Source organism: Triturus cristatus, chromosome 5_1, assembly GCF_964204655.1.
Source record: "Triturus cristatus chromosome 5_1, aTriCri1.1, whole genome shotgun sequence".
In the NCBI taxonomy this organism is placed as follows: Eukaryota; Metazoa; Chordata; class Amphibia; order Caudata; family Salamandridae; genus Triturus; species Triturus cristatus.
The window spans coordinates 209,970,881-209,995,938 of NC_140587.1; the positions used below are offsets into that span (position 1 = coordinate 209,970,881).

The 25,058-nt window shown below is 47.0% G+C and overlaps 1 protein-coding gene across 2 annotated transcripts in view; it reads left to right on the plus strand.

The window, feature by feature from the left end:
- Window positions 1-1,948: 1,948 nt before the first annotated feature.
- The window catches only part of PTP4A3 (protein tyrosine phosphatase 4A3), a 193,828-nt gene continuing 170,718 nt past the window's right edge, over window positions 1,949-25,058 (plus strand). Inside the window, exon 1 of one of the 2 annotated variants that reach the window (XM_085604825.1) lies at window positions 1,949-2,691. The gene's annotated coding sequence lies outside the window, so the exon portion shown is untranslated. The remainder of the gene's footprint in view (window positions 2,692-25,058) is intronic. The other variant, XR_014961468.1, reaches the window with a different exon arrangement.

Below are 25,058 nucleotides of genomic sequence, written 5' to 3' on the forward strand. Positions count from 1 at the left end.
GCTGCATGATTGACTGCAGCCATCTCTAACCAGCTGCCGCCATAAATGATTGTTGAATGTTGTGATGTTGTCAACAGTTTGGCTTGCCAATGCTTGTTAACACCCAGAGAGTAGCGCCTAACTACTGGTAAGTTTCCACCGGTGTGTTGAGGTGTTTGGTCTGGGAACAAGTTTCCTTTTTCCATGCGCATGTTGAGCGTGTATGTTTTGTTTGCAGCTCCTCCTTGCTTGGGTCTGAAATTGAAGACACATTTATGCGTTTCTGACATTTTTTAGTGGAAGCAATGTGTTTTAATTTTGGGAATTTGTGCGCAGTGAAAGGCCGCCTTTCTTTGTAATTATCTTTCATCATTTTTAAACTTGGGAACACAATCCACACAAATACACCCCACACCATGCACCATAATTTCACCCAACGCCACACACTTCCAGACACGCAATTCAACTCCACACATTTCCATTCCACACTACATAATTTAACAAATCACATAATTCAAATCAACACAATTACACAACAATAATACATCCAGTCCACACCACAGAATTCCACCGCATGCCATAAAATTCAATAGCACACCACACAATTAACCTCCACTACATACCACTCCATAACACATAATACCATTCCACATAAATACACTCCATGACACACAATACCACTGCACGATTCCAGTACACTCAATCCCACATAATTACTATTCACTTAATTCCACTGCAGATAATGCCACATAATTCCAATACAGAAATCCACTCCACAACACACAATTCCTAATCTAACAATTCCAATCTAACCCACATAATTACACTCCACACCACATACAACTGCAAACCAAAACGCATGGGTAAAAGACATTGTCATTTACAAAGCCAATAGCTCTCTCACAAATGCACGACCTATTGCATTGCAAATGCTTGTTTAATTCTGTGATCTATCTTCCTCTTGCACAGTAACCGTAAAAAACATATGCCAGAATAAAAAAGATCAAGCATTGGCAAAGCCAATAAAGTTAGCCTTGGCACGTTGATGCCATGGTCATTTCTTTTTGTATTGCAAGTATATACAATAAAAAGAAAAAAGAAGAAAACAAGCTGCCACTTAAACATGGCTACTGTATGCATGCAATACAAATTCTAAACATTCATCATTGTGGATGTGTTGCTTGGGATTTTTTTTAGCAAACCTTTCAGTTGTGTCATGCATATCATTATTTTTGAAGGAGTCAAGAATAAATCACCATCTAAGCAGGGGCTCAAATTGCAGGCAGCTACAATATCACCTAAATACGTTATCCCATAAAATTTAAAAAGAAGTGTGAGTTACATAAATAGCTGAAATGTAAAGTTAATATAAGAAATAAATGAAATACAAATGCACACGTTGAAACAGCTTTGATTCCGAATAGAAAAGAGCTACATTTATGGAGATGTAAACAACATGCACAGGTTTTGTGAAGTCACTCGAAGTGAAGGGAGCCAATGGATAAGGTGGGCTGATGTTGTGATGGGTGGAGGCAAGATGTGAATGGCAATTTAAAAGACCAATTGATGAAGCCTGATAACCAAAAGCCCCTCCCACCACACTGTATATTAGTATTGATTTCTGGAAAATCAAGAAAAGTCTAGCGAGACAAAGGCTAAACCTTAATACGGCTCACGGTTGCCAAGTGACTGCCTACTCTGGGTAACACTTGATGCAATGCTGCATTTTCAGGCAGGTCTGGAACTTGTCGTTCTTGACATCCCACGGTAGGCTTAGGACTGACAGTCCCAGCATGCACAGTGTGCGCCAGAGGTACTGGCTGTCATGGAGCCTCCCGGGAGCTACGACAACAATAACAAGACAGCGCAGCTTGAGGTGTCTCTTGAAAATTGGAGATGACCGGGGTCTGCGTAAAGGACACGCGCGACTCCTGCGTTATGTGCCAACTGCGACTGTCGCTTAGAGGGCACAGCCGTCGGCTTCTAGCCGCTGACTGGCACCGTCCCTGCTCTGGGCCCCAGGCCGGCGTGTACACTGCGCACACAGACACCCTCGTCGTGCACACACGCACGGACTGGCTTTTCCTGCTGTCCCGGCCTCGGAGGCCCCGGGGTTGCTGGGTGTCGGCCAGGGGCCTCCCCGGAGCAGGGCTCGGCCAGCTGACTCCTATGAGACCGCTCTGCCTCGGAGGCCGCCGAGGCCTCCCGCCTTCTCCTCGAACCAGCTCCCTAATTGAAGCCAGTCCGCGCAGCAGGAAGCGCACTGATACCCGCTTTCTCTGCTCTCCCCACCCCCTCCCTCCTCGCAGCATCCTTCGTCGGGGCCGGCTTCCTCCTCCCCAATTCGCACACAGCCCTCCCACCAAAGCTTACAAAAAAGAGCGAGGGCGGTGGGGTGGAGAGGACCGAGCCACACACGCTCACACCGTCGCCAGCTGCCCGTGCGTGGCTTCCAAGTTCTCACAGTGTGCGAGGGCTTTCCCAAAAGCCTCTCCGACTGCCCCCTCCCTCCCTCGGGGATTTATGAGCTCCAGGCAGCGGAAGGAGTGAAGCCCGTAACTTGGTTCGTGTGAACGGCGCACAGAGCTCTCAGCTGCTGCCGGGAGAGGACGTGCGTGGTGGGTCCCTCTCTCAGCGAACAGTCCCGGGGTCCCTCGCTTTGCTTCCCGCTCACCCCGCGCAGAGACGAGCAGCAGCGGCGGCTGGACTCCGGTGAGTGCACAGCTGTTCTCGAAACTGGGTGCGATTCCGAGAACAGGACGGTTGTCTTTGTATTTTGCAAGTGTGGCTGATTGGCGGCAGTCAGGGACGGTCCGGAGAGTGTTGCATCTTTCTGTCTGAGTGAGGGGGCGCCCTGTTACATGGAACAGCTTCGTGGGCCTGTCGCAGACACCCATGTGTCTGCTTTTAAGTGTTATGCAGAATCTTTTCAGTAGTGAAGAGAACTGTTGCACAGCACGACTCACCGTGGTACAAACCCCAGTTATCAGTGGCTTCTGTTGTGAACGTTGCACAGCACGACTCCACAAGGTGCAAACTCCAGTTCACCATACTAGATTCTGGGAACTGTTGCAGAGCCCCATTGTACCTGGTGTAAATCCCAGTTCACGAGTTGCCAATGGCTTCTGGGAACCTTTCCACAGATTTTCACTGGTGTTCATCTTAGTTCACTACTCATGGGTGGCTTCTGGGAAGTGTTGCACAGCTCTCCCTGGTATAAATGCCAGTTTACCCGTTACCAGTGGCTTCTTCTGGCAAATGTTGCGCAGGTCTATGGCCCCTGTGCAAATTAAATTTGCCCAGTGAGGAATGTCTTCAATGTTCCACGTTGTGAGATAGTGATGTTTTTGTATTTTGGTATTGGCCTCTATATGACCATATATTTCTAGTGGTCGAATAGATAAACCCACTGTAACTAAACAGGGCAACGACCAGTTCCCACCACTAACTGGAATTAACTAGAATGTTTAAATCGACCAGTCGAGGTTAAACAAAACACAGATAAAGCAGTCGAGCTTGGTAGAATCCAATCCTATCCGGCCCACTGGAAGTGAGGTCAGTGTTGACACAGAGCATATTTTAATAACGCGCTTATGGGCGCGTTTGTGTAGTGCGGCGCTACTTTTGAAGATTCTGCATGTGGGGCCGCGCAGGGCTCGGTACATGTAATCTTACAAAAGGCATGAAGTGTGTGTGTGTGTGTGTGTTATAGTGCGGGTGGGAGGGAGCCTACACCAATAAGGGTTCTTATAAAACGCTACTACTCACGCCTGAGGGTCTCAAGGCACTCTGTTCGCTAGGCATCTACAGTGTGCTCGGAGTCCAGATGTTGCTGCACCTGTGGGCGTGTGATAGTCGGCACTTCCTCTGTTACTAGTGGTGGCGAGATGAGGTTTCAAGATCGGCTGTGAAAAGCGAGCACTGCAAAGTGAACTTTACTGCACAGTTAAGCAGGGGGGGAGTGCTTGGCATCTGCAGTAAAGTTCACTTAGCAGTTTTTGCTAGGGCAGGCTGCTGATATTCGTCCAGCGTTCTCTGCATCTTTATTTGAGGTTCCAGCAGTTCCAGCGTCTTTGCTGAAGTTCTTAACTGACGATGGCTGTTACGTTTTGTTGGTGGTTTCCTGCATGCAAGCTTGATGTGTCTGTTTACGGCCCAGAAGCTGTCGTATCCCAGCGGGCAGCTGCTTCCCTCTTTCTCACTTAAGTGCTCTTGTGCCTGGTCTGGCACCTTGCCTCTTCAAAGGCCCCCATTTATTTTATTGGTGTATTTGGCGCGGAATTCCCCTCTTGCGTCATACCCCAGTGTCACCTGTGACGCCTTCAGCCCACCCAGGGTTTGTAAACAGTACTTTTTGGCACGTTAGCACTTTAAGAGCGATGCTATAATCAGAAATCTAAAAGTGCATATATTCACTGTCCCCGGGTACATGTCTTCTGCTAAGTGAGGGTGCGCTCCTATAAACAGTATTTCACCCCTCGGAAGTGCAGGGACCCTCCCTTTCTTAATGAAGTGCAGCTACCCAGAACCTGCAGCTTGAAGGCACAGTTTATAACAGGAAACCAAGTGTAAAGGCTTAGTGTTCAGCCCCTGGACGATTTATCTATAACAGGAAACCAAGTGTAAAGGCTTAGTGTTCAGCCCCTGGACGATTTATCTATCCTCGAGTGTCTCCTTTATATAAAATGAGATTTGCCCACCTGCAATCTATCAGTGGTCTGTCTACCTTTAGACTATTTGCAATTAGCAGACACGATTTTGCATACATCAATGGGACTTTGGTACCCACCAGATTCTTCTATGTATATAAAGTAGGATACAGTTTCTGACCGAATATTCCAGTGCATTCTGGGAGTTGAATCCTCAATTTACATGGATTGAATTGGTATGGATTGCAGCACACGAGTGGCAGGTAGCCCGAGCTATTCGCCACCTCAAACCAGACACGGGTTAACATCCAACAGCAGTTTGTATTCTGAGACCTGTAGTTTAAGGCTTCCTTAGTTTGCGCCTACAAGTCCCAGCGTACATACGTTTTGTAAAATAACTGGCATGACCTCCTCGCGGTCAAGTCTCATGGAGCTAGGCTGCGTTTGCCAGCTTCCATAAGAATTACTTCTAAATGGTACCCTTCTCCTCGTGGGAACTGTCCACTCGAGCTGCCAAGCCAGGTCCTGACAGAACCCGAATACGAGCTTCCTAGGACTGGTTTCGCCCTGGTTATGGACTCATCAGGCGGGGTACAGCTTGGTTTCAGTGGCACAGTGAGCACGGGACCCACGTCTGGGCACTCCCTTGCCACTTGGGGCGTTACATCAAAATCAAAAAAGTTGATGTGAGTTTGGGGTTCTAAAGCATTGCAGTCTAAATGTTATGCCATATCAGAGTAAATTCTGACAAAAAGTTGCTGAAAAACAGTCGTGCTAATAGACCTGCATTCACACGCTTATTACTACAGTGCAAAGGTCAAATTTCATGTGGTGTCCACTGTAAAGCCTAATTAACTCAAGACTCCGTTTCCTACTGCCCCAGAATCCTCACTATTAACAACCCAAAGCTACAGCACCACTACTCAAAAGTCCAATCTAATGAGATTTGGTCCCGCTGCATAGGTCTGTCCGCTTGCGTTCCAGCTTCTTGTAAGTTCAGCCCATGAAATAACATGCTGCAAACTCTGCCTGTACATGTTAGGTAGCTGCCTACTATTACCATTGTTGATGGAAGGAAACATATACTGAGCAAAAATGCTTCACCTCTTGTGAGCATTGGCCTCTTGTCCACACTCTGCAATGTGTATATCCTGCTACGCGTTGCAAATCTGCATGTGTATCATAGAGCCTGTGGCACTGAGATGGTTGAGCCTCAGGGAATTGTTGGGCCTTCCCCTTTAACTACTCGGGCGGGGTTTTAAGAAATCAGGAGGGGGCTGGCTTAAAGAAGCGCGATGCCCCCTAAATATAGTGGATATATGCTTATTGAAAAAATGTACATTGAAGAAAACTATTGAATATAAATCTAATAGAACAGTAGGGTACTTTCTAGCAGGTAGATCTAGAACCCTTGTCTAGTTTTAATTAGGGATGTTTGAAATTCTTCTAATTTGCTTTTGTAAAAATGTGCTTAGTTATGCAAAATGCAAGTCTGTCATTTTGTGCTATATTTTAGCTTGAAATGCACCCTCGCACCAAATTCTGACAAGAGGGTGCATTTATACAAGGGCACTGTGCACAACAGCCGCTTGTGTTCTGATGCTGCTATGCGTTTGCTTCTACATTTTTACTGCGGGTGGTGCATAACTACGTGAAGTGACGTGATGGCATAATTTCGATAATTATGCGTAACAATCGTACCACAAAATTGTCCGAAATTACAAGTTACACCAGCTTAAGTTAAACTAAGCCCAGGCCTAGTTTAATGCACATCACAGGAAAATGATGCATATTGGTGCTTGGAAGTACTGGAACCCAAAGAGCTAGGTTAAACACTTATGGCAGATTAAAATCCTAAAAGAAAAAAACGGAAAGAAAATAGCATTGGAACAGTGAAGTAGTGGTCACCATCTCTTGCATTGAAGCACGCTTGTTTTTATGCAGATGTGTATGTGGACAGGAGAAATACCATTGCTCATAGAAGACTCAGTGACTGAAGTGGGCTGATCCTATACCTCATTTTCCATACCGTGGTGGGTGGAAGCAGATGTGAATGGTTGAACAGACCACTAAATGAAGAATGTGAATGTGACCCCCAAACTAACTCTTATAAGTGAAGAAATGTGGAAATGTATGTATTTGTGTTTTTGGTGTGGTTTATTTATTTTTATTTTAATTAGGAGTTTGCGAGACAGCTAAAGCTGACTTAAGGCCAGATGTAAATAGTTGGCTCTGCATTCAACAGTTCCCATGATAAGGATCTAGTAATTACTAGGTGTGGTGAAGAATGAAACCAAATGGATTGCATTGAAGGTATGCTTTATTTATGCAACTTTAGATTGCACAAATATGGCCCAAGGGGTTTGGAGCACTTTTTACAATGGAAGAAGGACAAAGCTGCACAATGAGCGAAATGAGACTAAAACAGCAATATCAGACTACAACTAGAGAGTAACACTTTCTATCTTTCTTACATGCATTGGCTCTTCTCTACATATAGAATATATATTCGTGCTTCGTATTTTTCTTTTTATTGTAAATGTTTTCAATTGTATTTTTTGCCTACCCTAATGTCAATATTTGTCTTAAGAACTAATCTTATGGTCCTGTTTACGTTTAAATAACTGTAATGTGTGTTTAAGGCTATACCATAGCCACCTAACTAAATGGTAATGGCCTCCTGTTGGGTGTTAAACCAGCCCGCATCACTGTGAGTTCTGATGCTTATAGACCTTGTATTTATAATCAAATGATGACAATACAAGCAATAACCAACCAAGATGCTTTTGGCCTTATATCTCAAGATGGATGACAACGCTATCTCGGTAAGACTGGCGGATTGTGATTGAAAATTGTGGTTTAAGTGTAGTGAAGTTTTAGTACCACGAATGGGATTTAATAACCTACATATTAATCTATCCACGATAGATTCCAAAAGTCTCGCAGGCAACGAGGGTAAAACTCAAGTTGTTTTTAATATTCTATAGAGCTTTGAGGTGAAACGTGTTGTTGGTGAAGCCCTTCCCAGTTATGTTGCATATAATCTACTCTTCCCCTTCTCCTCTTTAGTGCCTCTAAACTATACTCTTCTCCTCTCACAATCTTGTGGAATGTATATTCCCTGAAAAAACTAGGTTAAAGTGAAGCTATAGTTATCTTTGCTTAGAACACCCTGGGTATACAAAAAAAAAAACCTCTGGAATTAACTTAAATGCAGTTGAAATAGTTATAAATAAAAACAGAAAACCACTTAAATTGTGAAGTTATGTTTAGCTTCAAAGTCCATCACACACACAATTGCCATGCAAACCATAACGTGCATACCAAATGCAACGTTGGGAAAAGTTGTCTTGTGATCCCAGTGGGAGCAGGTCATACAAAAAGGCAGGTTCCATATATATTAAGCGGCTGTTGGTGGGATTGTTATTGTTATTGTCATTTTGGATTTATATCGCGCCCAATCACCTGCAGGTCTCTAGGCGCTCGAAATCTCTAGTCACAACAATAAGCTTGGCAGACATTGCAAGAAAGACACTCCCTTATCTAACTAACACTCAGAGTCCTTCTAAACAGTGTTTTTAGCATCTTCCTAAACCGCAGGAGGTTCCCTTCCCTGCGCAGCATCTCAGGCAGCGTGTTCCATAGCTGAGGGACTAACACAGAGAAGGCTCTGCCTCCCTTAGTTACTAATTTGTAGCGGGGGCAGACCAGTAGCTGAGAATCTGAGGATCTGAGTGTTCTCACTGAACTGTACACATCCAAACGATCTACAATGTAGGCTGGAGCCTGGCCGTAAATTGCCTTATGAGCCGTGCATAGGCTCTTAAATTCCACTCGCTCTTTAATGGGGAGCCAGTGCAGGCTATGTAGCAGAGGGGAGGCCTTAGTTCTCCTTGGGAGTCTAAAAATAAGTCGTACGGCGTCATTCAACACGACCTGTAGTCTATTGGTCAGGGTTTTGGGGAGGCCCAGATAGAGGGCATTTCCAAGTGGACAGCCACCCACATTCAAAGGAATAAATCTTTGGGTGGACCCCAGTAATCCAATAGTCTAACACTCTGAGCACCATGGTGAAAGTCCGCATGTGTCACGAGACTCGTGACACAAAGTGCTGTGCAAGTAAACTTATGGGGCTTATCAGAATAATAACACAAGGAGCAGGGTGTCAGATGGGCAAAGCATCAGGAACTTTACTCTCTACAACTGGATTTAGTCACTTCAGTGCATTTGCTTTTAAGGTTCAGGCAACACCTATCCATGAAAGCCTGGGTTCTCTTTGAAAAAGAGAATTTGAAAAGGAGTTTGTAAATAATTACTTGGGAATGTTCTGCAAAGCGTGCCTGGGGCAAAAAGAGCAAAACCTATCAAGTGAATTTTGAACAAGGTAGTTAGTAATGGGGTCCTCACCATTGTAGTGCTTCAAGAGTTCGTGGCAGTGATCAGGCTCCGTTAGTTAACCGTGAACCACTAGTTAAGTTAACGTGGAACCAGAGCAGAGGTATTTGTTATGAAACCCTGAATGTTGGGGTAAACGTTGAAGGATGGGCCGATCATAGAAGGCTGGAGAAGCATCCAGTGAAACAAGGGAAGTATGGTCCATCTGGCTCAAGGAGCGGAGGCGGAACGGAGGCCATTAGTAAGCATACTTGAACCCAACATGGCTAATCCACACGAGTATATTGACTTGACTAAAATCTCAAGTTGTCTGTGGGGTGCTGGAGATGATGCCCGCCAATTCCAGGTGCTGAAATGGGTCCCTTAACTGCGAAATGACCCAGCCTATTATCGCTCCTTTCTGAGGGGGGTAGTAAGCTCAATAATTGGGCGCCACAGTCGTTGCAAGAGTTGGGCTCATGCTACAAGTTCTGAAAGATGTGGGGGTTGGGAGGAAGACTACATCCTTATTCATCCACTTAGACCAGAGTCCTCTTTAGTGGGCTGAAAATACCAGGCTCTTCTCTTGAAGTGGCAGCATTGTCAGCCGATGAATGGATTCTTTCACCAGCTTTTGTCAGTAATGATGAATGGGTGCGTTGGGTATCCATTGTCTTGGTGGTCAAAGAAGTCTGCAGCACTCTGGGCAAAGATTTTCACCGGGCTCCCTAACCTTATGCTGTCTAGGGAAGTACCGCTTGGGTGTTCTCTGACGCCTGCAGCAAAGGCGTGAATGAGCTTGAGTACATCCTTGTGGGGTGGATCAAAGTCAATTCAAAAAGATCTTTATTCAGCCAATCAGCCCATAAAAGAAAAAAAATTAAAACCTACATAGAAAACCATTGTGAGTAAAACCACACAGCATCGAAACATTGCCAACGAAAACAGTCGAGGCAGCCTAATCAGCCAGGGTAGAAATAACACCAGCTGATAGGGATGATCATGTAAAGTGCTAGTGCATACAATGAGATGTGCACATTTTATAGAAACATTAAAACCACAGCCAAACAGCAGTAAAAAAAACTTCTGACAAGTGTCTCGTTGACCTCTGCACTGCACCATGTACCTTCCCTAACCAGTCAGTGCCCTAGCTCGCTTTGAGTCGCTCACTGTCCGGAGGGTTGTCAGTGATGCAGCCCGGTCTAATGAACAAGCCCTTATGTTATGGTGTTTAGTGTATGCTTGTAGGTCTAAAATGCCCAATGTGCTGCTGCCATAGCTCTCCATCACTGATGTCCAAAATGTGTGATTTTAAAATAAATTGGAGATGACCAATTGTCATGATCCTAATGTGACTTGCAGGCCAGGCAGGTTTGTTTGTGCGGTGTGCTCTTGCTGTGCTTACTACAAACGCACCCATTTACTTCTAAATAAAGAGCTCCCGGAATTAATTTCCAACACTGGCAGACACTTCAAGTATCAGAGTTTGCAAATCTGCCTCATCTCTCAGTTAAACTTAATTTCCACTTTGCCACCATACGCTTATTTTCCCTTGCTCTTCTCGTATGAATGCTGTTTATAATTCTTCCTTTTTAATATGCACTGTGTAATTGGCTTTGGTTGCCCCTTCGTCACCTCCCAACAACTTGCTTCTACGTGTACTGCAACAAATCTGGTCCGTCGCTCCAGCAGTCCAACCATGGTCGGCTCCTCTTGACCAATCGGCTGTCCCCACTGTTTGCCTCCTTCCCCCTCCAAAGGCCTCCTTCACACATAGCTTGAAATTTTGGAGGACTAGAGTGAGAAACCCTCTCCTTCCACCTCTGTGCTCCTGCTGCATAAAAAAAGTAGATCAAATTAAAACCGAACACTGTTGTTTTGCTACTGATAGCAGCCAACACTGAAGTCAGTTTAAACTCCACATTTTTTAAAGAGAGAAAAACCCTACTTGTATTTGGTTTCTATCAGTTGCCTCCCTCTGTGGTCCATAGGATTCAGAGAAGCCGCCCTGATCACCTGGAGGCAGGGCAAGGCAGGTGGCACTCTTGAGTAGGGAACTGCTGTCTCCTGCGACAGCCAGGGTTGTCTGTGTAAGCCTTTGTCGGGCAGTGAGGGTAGGGGGCCTCGGTGAGACCATAGAGGCTGGCTTCAGGTGTTGAAGGGAGATGCACGGCCTAGCGTGTAGCAGGCCGGTATATACTTTCTTACCTGGGAGTGGGTAGTGTTGTCAAGACACCAGGTTATTGTGGGTTTTGGGCAAGTGAGTGGGGGAAATAATGGCAAAATGCTTTGTGTATTGGGAATGGTGGCAAGAAGCCTTTCTTGTGGGGAGAAGAAAGAATACTAGTGGGTGGTGGGATGGGTTGCAGTTGTGTATGTTGTAATATATGGCACAGGGACGGACGCAAGGCAGTGTTGTTCATCATTCTTTCCACCCTGTGTTGCTGACATGAGCACTGAAGTTGTGGGAGCGCCTACACAACATAAGCCTGTAGTTGGTAGTTGCCAATAATAGTGTTCCACCTTAGGCTTCCAAGTGATGACCCAGACCAACTCCGGCTTTACTCTGTCTAGTTGAGGTTACCTGTAAGTCTTTGGTGGATCATATCCTAATTTGATCGCTTCCGATCAGTCGTGCTATAGGATTGTGGATTAATAGAATCCCCAAATTGCACTATGCACCTTTATCTCCAGTTAAATCCCCAGACTCTAGATCCTGGCATCATAACTGATTTAGTCCTCAGCCTTTTCAGAATAAGTATTACATTTCTCTACTTTGTAGCCTACTTCCTGTATAAGAAGCAATGATATACAGAGGAAAGTGATGCTGCCCACACTGTGATGTCATACCTCCTTCCCACAGATGTCTTGAGTATTCAGGTTGCCTTTCATTGTCCCCTCCCCCGTTGAAGTATTGTGAGCCCAAGGATGCGCGAGTGTTCTGGGCATGTATTCGTACCGTGTCCCACACGCAGAGCCTCCATTTTGAGCTACAATAGCTTGCAATGTCTTAGGTTGCGTATCGCACTGACGGCTGTGGGGGTGTGACCAGGATCACTGAAAGGGACTCGTGACTCCCCTCGTTCTGCTTCAGCCACTGATCTGATCCTGTTTAATGGGGAAAGGCACATGAGTGAGGAGGAATTTGATTCAAACCAATTGAATTGATCAGCATGTGGTGTGCAAGCTGCTGAGTGCAGCCCACACACTGCCTCTGATTCCACATTGTCAGGTTCAGGCTGCTGCCAACAGACTGTTCTCTGCATTTCACAAAAATACATCTATTTAGCAGCATGACATTTCATACAGGAAAGTTTTGCACAGGCAGTCTGGCAGTATTAGGCGAGAATGAAGTAGACATAAAACCGTCTGAGAGTGCACGATCTTAGGAATTGATGCTGTGAGTGAATGAGCCGTGAATACAGAGGTATTCATGAATGCAAAGTTTATGGATATATACATGAAAAAGACGTTTAATTTACAGTTGTGGTTGCAAACTAAAAACGAAATAACACTGCAATGTGCTAGCTATGGTTAGTTCTGCCATGCAAACCATAGCTTGTACACCAAATGCAATGTTCATGTGAATGGGCTGTGAGGGAATCTTGGGCGTTCTAGAGCAAGGTCATTTCCTTTAGGGCTTTTCTTAAATTGAAGGATTGGAGAAAGGGAGTAGTGTGGAGTGAACATAGCGGGTATGATGATTATAATGGAGTTGCAGGAGAAGGCAGCTCAGGTAAACAGCAGGTTCTTGTGGGCATATCCCAGGACAGTGTCGATGAATGATACTCTGGTGCAAGTACCTTAAATTACAGATATTGCGAACATGTACCTTTTTTTGGGAGTAAGTGTCACTGTGGTGGTAAGGAGATGTGATTGGGGAGACTGTAAGGCAGTATTAGCCCATTGACTTTATAGGTAACGCTGAATTGACCTCCAAGGTTATTGATGGAGCGTCCTGCTTATATTTACATGACAAAGCCCCCACCCCTTGGGTTAGGCCATTCTAAGAACAGATACCACTAAGATTATTAAGGGGTTCTACAATGGAGCTCACGTTTATCTTTTTGATTCAATCCTAAAAATAGTTATTGCTCTTTGTGGAAAACAGACTTTTTTTCCTTTGGATCGTGTTGTAAGTAAATCGGAACTTGGAAGCTGTATGACTTTGCTCTGGCCGGTTGTCCTCTATGGCATAATTTATTAAATTGTATGTGTGTCTATGTATGTATATCTATCATCAGTTATTTCTAGAGCTTTGTTCCATCATGACATGCTAAGTGGAACCCCAACGTTATTGGCTAGCTCTCAACTCCGTCTCAGCCTATCCTTCATATTGCCATATTTCTCAGGATTATCCCGCATCCACTCTGGCTTGCTGGCAGATTAGCGTCTTTATGTACCAAGCCTTCCTCAACACCATTCTCTGGTTTGATCCCATTTGATACGTTCCTGTGCTGTGATGGTCCTCACCAGATGGGTGAGGTGGGAGCTGCTACAACCTGTCTCCAGTCCTTCATGATTGAGCGAAGTAATTCTTGCCTATTAACGGGTGTGCCTTATCAGGACATGGGTACCTTCTTGGTAATCTCTTTCTACTCTACCTTCCAGGTTCTCAATTGTTAGATCAATGACTGGACGAGGGTGACCATTCGGTCTTGCACCCCCCCCCCCCAAAAAAATCTATTTAGGTTGAGCTTACCAGGAACTTAGAGGGTTTGAGCCCGCCCATTGCTTACCATTGGTTGGCTTTGTCACTCATTTCCTCACTTTTTATTTGATGTGTTTGGGGGTGGGGAGCATACTCTGGGAAGGTCATCCCTCACAAAGTATGTTCTGCTGGGAATGCTCTGCACGTAACTGTTTGTACGGATGACCCAGCCCGGTGTACAGATTAGATTCACAGTCCTCAATATGCTACAGGGAGCCTCTGTAGCTGCTCGCTTATACCTCAATTGAATGTTTCTGATAGGGAGGTGATACAAGAAGCCATGTTATAGGGTAATCAATAATAAATGTCATTCAAATATGCACCCATAGTTGACTATGTAAGTGTGAGAGATTTGGTCCAGACTTTCCCCCAGCAAGTCGACTTACACGGGTCAAAAAAACCACATCCGTATTATGCGATGTACTCGTGAAAATTATGCCTCTTATTAGTTTACAAGACTTACAGGAATTGTTTCAGGCATGTCATGCATGCATGCTTTAATGTGCAGGGATGCATCCTACGTACCTTAACACATCTATATTTTTCCAACCCTATATGTACACGCCTCTATGATAACAAATGCTTGTGATCTCTTCCCAGTTTTCTGCAGCATTTTAGATGCCACGTGACACTCCGTCTTCTGGTATTTGAATAGCTGCCTCTTTGAATAGCTGCCTCTCTTTAACCAGTTCAAGGAGTTTCATTATATCGGACGGAAAAGGATAAGCTGGGTAGGCCTTGGCAAGATGGAAATTTGCAACATGCTGCTTACACACATTGCTCGCAGCAGGCACATGGACCTAATGAGCTATCTTAATTTTTTACTCTACATTGTTACCAGCACACCTTGTTACTTATCTCTCTGCTTACCTTCCTTAAATTCCACCTGCCTAATACACCCCTCCCTCTTTATTTTTATATCCCTACTTTCTCTCCATACGGTTTTAGTATAGTCCTTCTACCTTTCCCTGCTCATTCTATTCCTCCCCTCTTCCCGTATGTCTCGCTCATCTCGGGCTTTACATTCCTGCTGGTTAGTGTGCTGCATGCATTTCCCCCATCCCAATTTCATCCTCCGTTAACTGCCTCCTTTCACTCTTTTCCTTATCTCTTTCACTCTTCCTTCCGCTCCTACAAATCTGCAGATGCATGCACACCATCAGCACTAGATCTTAGGTTACGGAGTAGCGTACTACTCGCCGCAAAGCACTTTAACCAGGACTGGACTGGCTGCTTCGGGCGATTCCCCCGGAAGGCTGGAAGGCTGAGGGCCGATTTGTAGCGGTGGGGGCCAGTTGTGCAGCACTGCTGCAATATCGTCCCCCAGTAACAAAAGCAGCAGTGCTTCACACTTGCACCATGGAGGACGTAGACTGGGAGGCGGCATTCATGCACCCTGCTAAGAGTGAAACTGTGTAAAGATATGCGTTGCCAGAGATCAACAAACATGAGACACTTTGAAAAGTAGAGTAAACGTGTTTTGGAATTAAAAAAAAAAAAAAAAAAAAAATTTGCATAGGTATCAAGTTTTCATTTGGGGAACAGAACCTTTAGCACTCGTAGGCATATGAGAAGAAATACAGGTCTAGTGGGTGTTTGTCTTTGAGGTGGCCATCAGAGCCAAGCTCTGCTTGATCCAGTTCAAAGTACTACATCGCCTACAAGGCCCTCCACAACATCGGACAAGCATACCTAAACGACTGTCTCTCCTTCCATGCACCCAAGAGACCTCTCTGATCAGTTGACCTCTCGCTGGCCACCATCCCACGCATCTACATGATCCGAATGGGAGCAAAGTCCTTCTCCTACCTCGCAGCCAAAACCTGGAACGACCTCCACCTCCGGCAAACTCTCACTGCCCCAGTCCAGGCAGGACCTAAAGACCTGGCTCAATGGAGCTGCCCCCGCGCCTTCAGACCCTCGTCGGTGAGTAGCAGCGTTAAACAAACCCCTGATTGATTGATAGGTCCTAATGAAACAGGTCCTGCTATGTCTTTGCTACTGCACAAACAGAGCTTTCCTCCACACAATTTGGGGCTGTCCGGGATAACGCAATATTGGGTGCCCTTTTGTTAAAGAACTGGAGGAGGAGGTGATGGAGGGTTGTGTATGACAATAGGGGCTGCCCCAGGAAATTTTGAGAAGTCTGGGGCAAATGGTGGACCTGCCACAGCCTCACGGATGTCTTGAGTGTCATATCCGGTGATGAGCCTCCAGCATGATGATGTTGCTGCCGAGGGGCACCGTGCCAGGGACCTTGCGCTGAAATAAATTGAGGGGTTTCGCTGGACTTCTAATGGCCGCCTGATAGGGGAACAGGAAGAAGGGGGGATAGTGAAGTGGTGTTCTGGGGTTATGTTGGAGCCTATTGCGCATTAGTGTTTGTTATGTAAATCAATAAAATATTCCCCCAAAAATTACTCCCGCAGTACCATCCTTGAACATGAGTATGTGTAGTTGCATTGACTTCCATGGGTGAGGAAGCAGTTCCTTTTGCACATCACTTGACTGCATGTGTTTTTTCACTATCTTGTTCCATTGGGAGTAGTTTGCCGCATGCAGTCTCCCCGGCCAGTGTTGTCTGTTATCTAGTGTTGCGCTCACCATGATGGTAGTCTCCTGGTCCGTTCGCCAATCTGTGCCATATACAGCCTTATGGACTGCCTGGCACTGCTTCAGGAGTTGCCAAAATCAAACACAGACTCTGGTCTGAGTACACGTAACATTTTGTGACCTGCAAGATTAGTCTACAGCCACTGATGGTTTCTACTGCTATGTCTTTAAATGTGAAGTATTTGTTTTTTAATATTGAAAGCAGAGGGCACTAACCTGCTGCTGAAAACATTGGCACAAAGTGAATCCAAATGTAGTTTACAGTTTTATATTCTTTTTTTTTAGGTATTTTCTACTAGACCGCTTTTGGTTGTCTCGTAGGTGAAAGTCCATTGTGGGCTCTACCAAAAATTTACAGTTGACTTTGGCTCAACCCATTGCTTACAATTTCCTTTGTCACTACCATTTGCTTGCTTATTTCAGTGGCGTTTTTTATCCATCCCCTTCTTCTGAGCATAGCCTCTTTGCCATCCTATTTGTTTAGATAACTTGTGTCCTTCCACTTGTCACATTTAAGCAATTACTTTTCTTTACCATTTTCTTGCAGCACCCCATGAGTGTGCAGGTGTTTTCCAGCTGTCTTCCTTGTGTGCGGCTCCCCTCTCTTAAGCACCCATCCTCTACCCTTAAGCGCTGGTCTCACTTGTGGGCTGCTCTCGTCTGCTTCTTCCCCTTTTTTTCGCCTCTGACCCATGTAGAATTTTCTCTCTAGTGTGCTGCTTTCCTACCCCCCAACCCTTCTTTATTTTTATTTTATTCCTCTCAAGCCTCTATTGCTTATCCTCACCCGTTCCTTCTTTGCCTCCCCTCCCCTGCTGGCATTTGCATTTTTTGAAAAAGAACCTGACACTTTCGTGCACCTAACATTTACATGTTTTATTCACTGAGCGAAGTGGTGTTTGCCATCTTATCAGTCAATAAATGGAAGAACATTGTGCTGCTGCTTTTTCTATGCACGCAGATTCACAGTAGCGCAAAGCTCGTATGTGCAACAGGTGAGACCTGTTGGCTTTGCCAATCCTTGTTTTAGGTCTGGCATGGCAACACAGATGTCTGCCAATCAATCAATCAAAGACATTTATAGAGCGCACTACATACCCGTAGGGTCTCAAGGCGCTGGGGGTGGGGGGGGGGGTGCCGCTACTGCTCGAACAGCCAGGTCTTCAGCTTCTTCCTGAAGGAGAGGTGGTCTTGGGTCAGGCGCAGGTCGGTCGGGAGGGAGTTCCAGGTCTTGGCGGCCAGGTAGGAGAAGGACCTTCCTCCTGTAGTCGCTCTTCGGATGCGGGGGACGGCGGCGAGGGCGTGGTTGGCTGATCAGAGGTGGCGTTTGGGAGCGTAGAAGTTGATTCGGCTGTTGAGGTAGCTCGGGCCTTGGTCGTGTAGTGCTTTGTGTGCGTGGGTGAGGAGGCGGAAGGTGATTCTTTTGTTGACGGGGAGCCAGTGTAGGTCTCTCAGATGTCCGGAGATGTGGCTGGTTCGTGGGATGTCGAGGATGAGTCTGGCTGAGGCGTTCTGGATCCGCTGGAGTCTCTTCTGGAGCTTGGCGGTGGTACCGGCGTAGAGGGCGTTGCCGTAGTCCAGTCGACTGGTGACGAGGGCCTGGGTGACGGTCTTCCTGGTCTCGGTGGGGATCCACCAGAAGATCTTCCGTAGCATGCGTAGGATGTTGAAGCACGCCGAGGAGACGTTGTTGACTTGCCTGGTCATGGAGAGGGAGGAGTCCAGGATGAAGCCCAGGTTGCGTGCATGGTCTGTCGGTTTGGGTGCGGTGCCCAGGGCGGGACGCCACCAGGAGTCGTCCCAGGCGGAGGGTGAAGAGCCCAGGATGAGGACCTCCGTCTTGTCTGAGTTCAGTTTCAGGCGGCTGGTCGTCATCCACTCGGCTACCTCTTTCATCCCTTCGTGCAGGTTGGCTCTGGCGGCGGCGGGGTCGTTGGTCAGGGAGAGGATCAGCTGGGTGTCGTCGGCGTAGGAGATTATGCTGAGGTTGTGTTGGCGTGCGATGGCCGCGAGGGGGCTCATGTAGACGTTTAAGAGAGTAGGGCTCAGCGAGGATCCTTGAGGGACGCCGCAGATGACTTCGGTGGCCTCTGACTTGTACGGTGGTAGGCGGACTCTCTGTGTTCTTCCGTCGAGGAAGGAGATGATCCATTCCAGCGCCTTGTCCTGGATTCCGATGTTGCTGAGGCGCTGTACTAGGGTGCGGTGGCAGACAGTGTCGAATGCCGCGGAGAGGTCTAGGAGGATGAGGGCCGCTGTTTCTCCGTTGTCCATCAGGGCTCGGATGTCATCGGTGGCGGCGATGAGGGCGGTCTCAGTGCTGTGGTTGGCTCCGAAGCCAGACTGTGAGGGGTCGAGGGATCCATTCGTCTCGAAGGCGGCCATCTGCTTGTTGACGGTTTTCTCGATGACTTTGGCTGGAAACGGGAGTAGAGAGATGGGGCGGTAATTCTTGAGTTCGGTGGGGTCTGCTGTAGGTTTCTTGAGTAGAGCGCTGAGTTCGGCGTGCTTCCAGCTCTCAGGGAAGGTGGCGGTGTCGAAGGATGTGTTGATGATGTCTCGTAGGTGGGGTGCGATGACAGCGTCGGCCTTGTTGAAGACGTGGTGAGGGCAGGGGTCGGTCGGCAATCCGGAGTGGATGGAGTTCATCGTGCGGATGGTGTCTTCGGTGCTGATCGGGGTCCAGGCGTGGAGGGTGGTGGTGGGGGGTGGTTGTTCGGTCGTGGTGTGCGTTGGTTGGTTGTTGAAGCTGTTGTGTATGTCCGCGATCTTGTTGTGGAAGTATGAGGCGAGGGAGTTGCAGAGGTCTTGCGATGGGGTGATGTCGTTGTTTCCTGCGCTGGGGTTGGATAGCTCTTTCACGATGTTGAAGAGTTCCTTGCAGTTGTGTGCGTTGTTGTCCAGCCGGTCCTTGAATGCAGTTTTCTTGGCGGCGCGGATCAGCTGGTGGTGCTTCCGGGTGGCCAGCTTGAAGGTGGTCCTGTTGTCCGGTGTAGGTTCCCTTCTCCAGACTTTCTCGAGGGCTCGGCAGTTCTTCTTGGAGCTCCTGAGTTCGTCGGTGAACCATGGGGCTTTCTTGCTGCCGGGTCTGCTGGGCGGGGTCCTCAGCGGGGCGAGCTCGTCCGCGCAGTTGCTGATCCACTTCGTGAGGTTGTCGGCGGCCTGGTTGGGGTTCGCTGAGCTGGCAGGAGGGTGCTGGCTCAAGGAGGTGGCGAGCTGGTCTGCTGTGATCTTGTTCCAGCTTCTGCGGGCAGCCTGTTGTTGGTGGTGGTGGGTCGTCGTTCTTTTGAAGGTGAAGTGGACGCAGCTGTGGTCCGTCCATTGAAGCTCTGTGGCGTGGCTGAAGTCGATGTCTGTGCTGGATGAGAAGACTGCGTCGAGTGTGTGTCCGGCGAGGTGGGTGGGGGTGGACACCAGTTGCTTGAGTCCAAGGTTGGCGAGGTTGTCGAGCAGGGTGCTGGTGTTGCGGTCGTTGTTGTTCTCCAGGTGGAAGTTGAGGTCCCCCAAGAGGATGTAGTCAGCGGAGGGGAGGGCATGCGGGCTGACGAAGTCGGCGATGTCCTCGCTGAATTGTGTGCGTGGTCCCGGGGGTCGGTAGATCAGGGTGCCTCTGAGGGTGGTGTTTGGGTCGGTGTGGATCTGGAAATGCAGGTGTTCGGCGGTGGTCAGGGTGTTGTCGGTGCTGGTCGTGAGACGGATGGTGTTCCTGTGGACGATGGCGATGCCTCCTCCCATCTGGTTGGCGGTGCGATCCCTCCGGGTGATCTTGTAGCCCTCTGGGATAGCGATGGCGATGTCGGGAGCTGAAGAGGCGTTCATCCAAGTCTCCGTGAGGAAGGCAACGTCAGGGGCTGTGGCGTCTAGGAGGTTCCAGAGTTCGATGGCGTGTATGTGGACGGAGCGGGTGTTGAGCAGGATGCACTTGAGGTGGTTGCTGCTGGTGTTCGGCTTGGCGGGTGCTGGTGCGGGGCAGGTCCAGATGCAGGTGAACTTGCAGGCGAGGCAGCCGAAGGGTCCGTGGGTGCGTCGTGGTGTGGCTTGGTGGCATCCTGGGAGTCGGCCGGTGTTGAGTGCGATGAGGGTGGCGGCGGAGTACGTCAGGCGGGTCGGTCGGGGTCTTCGTGGGCCAGGGGTCCTGGCGCTGGTCGCGATCCGGTCGCGGACGGGCGCAGACGGGCTTACCTTTGGCGCGCCATCGGCGCGCCCGCTGCGCGTGGCCGCTGCGCGTTCGCACGGTCGCCATATAAGGCGAAGTGCGCGGGTGGGCGGAGCAGCTGGGAGGCGGGAGCGGGGAGGGAACAGAAGGAAAAAAGGGGCGGGGTCTGCGGTGGAGGCGGGAAGCGGGGAGTGGGGAGGGCGTCAACAGGCGGGAAAAAAGACAGTCGATACGGCGGAACAGCAACAATGATCACAAAAAACACAAAAAAACAGGTCAACAGGCAATACGGCGGACAAACAATTATAAGCACAGAAGAGCACTAGAACGAGTCTGCACAGTGCCCCGGGGGCACAGGGAGAGGAGCGCTGAGCACGGACCACGCCGCTCGGAGGAGGGGGCGTGGTCACGAGCCGGCAGTCGGGCAGCGAGGCACAAGGAAGGAAGGGGGCACACGCAGCAGCTGGTGGCCGTGCGGCGCGGGGGTGTCCCAAAACTAGGGCACTGCCTGCCCTATTATCAGTTTTCTAAAATGTTCATAATGAACGGTCTTCACTCAGATGAGTGTTTCTGTCACCTTATGCTATATTGGTTGTTTGGTGTATCATTCTGCCTCCTTTGAAGTGCTTGCATTGCAATTCTTAAGGGACTACTTTATATCTCAAAAGTATGTCGAATCATGCCCTTTTACTTTCTTTACCTCGTGGATGCACTGTATATGGATAGCAATGTTATGATTTTTCTTTTCTTTTTTGCGCTGGTGTAGGCTTCCATTTTATATTTTATTTAGCAATCTAAATATAAACCCGACCTATTGGCTTTGCCAATTAGGTTTTTTGTGTGCCTTTGGTTTAGTAAATTAACTTGCGTTGGGCGACTTTCTGGTTCCATTTTTTTTTTTTCCACATCTAGTTGTTCCCGCTTTTTTGTGCCCTTGTCTACGTGTGTAAGTGCATGCATTCCTCGAGCTAGGGAGGGAGGGCGTGTCCCTCACTCTTGCTTGCTTCTCTTACATCCGCGTCTCAATGGGGATCACCCGGTCAGTATTCAGGCCTGGATAATCTTCACACTTGGACAACACTAACCAGTATACACCAGTCAGTACCTGTTGAACCACCAAGTGTCCACATATGGTAGAAGGCCAGTCCGTTTCAGTGCCTCTCTCCGAGATGACCAGTCCTTTGCTCCTCTCCTCTGCGTGCTGCCGTCCTTGCGTGTGTCCAGGGAGTGACTTTTGTCATGTGTGAGCGGTGTGTGCGCTCGAGCTCTTGTTAAGGGTGTTGGGAAACGTGTCCTATCCTTGGGAGACTGCGGCGGAGATACAGCTCCGTCCCGGTAGCTGGGCGCTCTGTTCGCGGAACATTAAGTCCTCTGATAACACGAGGCCCCAGACTCGGTTCTGGTTACGCAGTTTGGTTTATTTTCTGACGTGTAAATGGCACATTTGGGATGCACTGACTTTGCACTCGTGTTCCCTAGTGTGCAGCTCGTCTTGGAAGACCTAAAGTGCAAAAGAAAGACCCAACATTTGTCATTAAAAATGGTACCTGTAGAGGATATTTACGGTGGCTTGGCAGGTGGTGAATAGTATCTAGGACGGTGCTGCAGTGTGTGTTTTTTTTTTTTTTTCTTTTTCTCTTTTTTTTTCAGCTCGGAGAAGTGGGGTGAAGATTGGGTAGGACTCTAGATGCCCTCCGGCAGTATTAAATGCAGCCACTCCAATCCATGCCTTTCTTTGTAGCCCACAAATAGGTGCAATTTAATGAACCGGAGTATGGCCGCACTGCGATCCTCCTTTCAAACCTGTTGTATCATACTGGGGTATTTGAAATACAACTATTTCTAAACGGCGCGTTCATAAATCGAGAATGCCGGTTTGTTCCTTGTATTTGCAGGGGTAGCGTTAGACTCGCTGCCAGCTACTGTCACCGTAGGCACACCATGCAGTTTGTGCCCCTGTTTTTGTGTCTCTTTTAATTTTATAAAACTGGATTCTCTCTCTATATAGATGTGTGTGTATGTGTATATATATATATATATATATATATATATATATATATATATATATATATATTCACTGAAAAAACCATAGGTTTCACACACGTTATAGTTAGGAATTAGCATTTAAAAAACCTTGCAAATTCACTGAAAAAACCATAGGTTTCACACATGTTATAGTTAGCTAGACATTTTACTGATAAAAAACCAATGAAATTCCCCCGTTATAGTTACTGTAGGCAACTATAACTCACGCGACCGTAATCCTCTGCTGATGCTAATACTGTATTTAGACACTTATTTGCCCATGTCTTCTTCCATTAAATTTTAGCTATACATGTATTACAAATATTTTTTTTTCATAAAGACACATATGTCATCAGCAGAGGATTACGGTCACGTGAGTTATAGTTGCCTACAGTAACTATAACGGGGGAATTTCATTGGTTTTTTTATCAGTAAAATGTCTAGCTAACTATAACATGTGTGAAACCTATTGTTTTTTCAGTGAATTTGCAAGGTTTTTTAAATGCTAATTCCTAACTATAACGTGTGTGAAACCTATGGTTTTTTCAGTGAATTTGTACGGTTTTTTAAATGCTAAGTTTTATTTATATATATATATATATATATATATATATATATATATATATATATATATATATATATATATATATTTTGGCGACCCCCGTTAGCTTGTCGTAGGCGAATGCCTAGTTCTCTCATATGGATGGACCACTCCCTTGTAAACCTTCATATAGGTGATTGCACCATAAAGGCGGAAACAAGCCCGGTCCTTCATATCCCGAAAAATAGAATTCTGTTTTTGAAATCAGACTCTTGCGTCATCAGTCTGAGAGATTAGCAGACAGAAGATAACCTCTCTCGATACCATACCTGGCAGTCCACATCTAACTTCCTAGAAATGCTTGAAACCCCAAATGTGCCGACCCTGGAAGTGGCACGTAGCTCCCAGATGGCTCCTGTTGCCCTGTGTGCAAAGGGCACCTCCTCCTTTGTGGGAACTCTTCCACAAGGTACCGTGACGATGTCTGGGAGATGTCAAAGTCCCTCTGACTTCTTGTTTATATCCAGCCAGAAGACTGCCTCCTGGCCCTTCGGCTCACCTCCCTCTTGTCAAGTTTCCTAGATCATGCAACTAGGACAAGTAGAGATGGTAATCGCTGCTACCTTAAAGGCAAACTTTGTCTGGGCATTTGAAAGATTTCCAGCCCTACTCCGACCCACCTAGAACTACTCGAGTGAATGTCAAAAACTGAGAATGCTTGGGACCCATTGCAAACATTTCTACCCTCTGTGGGGTTCACATAGGATCGAATCTGTTCTAGATGACTTCAAATGGAAGACCGACGCCAGAGGTGTTGGGCAAACTCACCTGCACCCTTTGACCATCAAATCCTGCGTTGAGTCCTACCAGATAAAGGCTCAAAATCTTACTTATTAAATGTATGTAATTTATCTAGTCTGCCTTACTGTCTGCGACACTGCAACATTCAGTGCTGCTGAGGCATGACACTAATGCTAATTCTTAATGTCTGCCCACTACCCTTAGACAGACTTGTTCATTTAATTGACTCCACATTGGGTGAATTGAGGGCCTGAAGATCTTCCCTCGCTTGGTTTGTTCAGAGGTTGGATGGCGAGAACAGCCTTAAACATGAATGCCAAATATTAGTTGTAGGTGAGTGACCCTTCGCCTGGCCATCATGGTGTCTGCCCAATCCTAGGGGCTGCTTAGGTCCTGCAAAGCAACACTTGTTCTGAGGGATTTGGGATTTACAAGGAGCCTCTGATTTCAGACCTAATGTAGCTAAGGTTCACCTGAAACTAAGGCATTGTATCTTCCAGTTTCTAATTCTAGCATTTTAGTTTTTCATTTCCTGTGGATTACTTGACCTCTATAAAGGCCTTCTTGAATATTTAATGAAAGGTCTTCCAGTGTATCTAGAACTGGGTGGTGCAATGGCAGGAGGTGAGATGTCTATAGAGTCGAAGACCCCATGTGTCTTTGAGTTGGCCATAAGAGTATACTGGGGTGGTGAACCGCAAGGCATAAGGTCCTTGTGGTGTTTACGGATGGTAGCTCATTGAGTGGTGGCAGAAGGCAGGTGCAAGGTTCGTGGCACAAGACCGTTCAGGCCCAAATAAGCTCAAAAAGGGAAGCCTCCATGGAAATTCATCTTTTACCTCAGCCACCTTAAAGCATATAATCTCCCAGGAAGTGTAAAGATTAAAGCGCCTCTGTCATTAGTTGCAGGTCAATCAATAAGGACTTTGCAAACTGTAGCGGGCATCCTATGTAACTCTGTGCCGCAGCAGGTGGTTCTAAGTTGCGGGGCTCCATCCATTCGAAGGTTGAGCCGCCTTGAGTGGAGGAGGCTAAAAAGCTTCCTGAAAACACTACACTTAAAATAAAAAAAAAAATAAATAAATAAAAAAAAAAAAAAAAATCCGGTTTATCGCTAAAAAGGCAATTCATAGTTGAGCCTTGACACAGTGGGGTCTCGCCTGAGCACAGCAGCACATCTTAGAACATGTGGAGGTCACACCGCAACTT